Source organism: Macadamia integrifolia, chromosome 1 (assembly GCF_013358625.1).
Source record: "Macadamia integrifolia cultivar HAES 741 chromosome 1, SCU_Mint_v3, whole genome shotgun sequence".
In the NCBI taxonomy this organism is placed as follows: domain Eukaryota; kingdom Viridiplantae; phylum Streptophyta; class Magnoliopsida; order Proteales; family Proteaceae; genus Macadamia; species Macadamia integrifolia.
This window is the reverse complement of record NC_056557.1, coordinates 7,301,012-7,301,229: the sequence shown is the minus strand read 5'-3', so window position 1 is coordinate 7,301,229 and position 218 is coordinate 7,301,012.

Here is a 218-nt window from a genome sequence, read left to right as displayed (position 1 = left end):
GGCTAAGGAAGCATTAAATGCCTAATTGAGGCAAAGACCTAATTAAATTTCAGCCATTTGTGTTGTGGGGCATAGGTGAGCATTAAATGCCTAATTACATCTCAGCCACTTATTAGTGTACAGAAGTCAGCCATATGTGTTGTGTAGGGAAGGAAGCAATAAATGCTTAATTGAGACATGGACCCCTCCTACCGGTACTACTGTATATTGGTAAACCT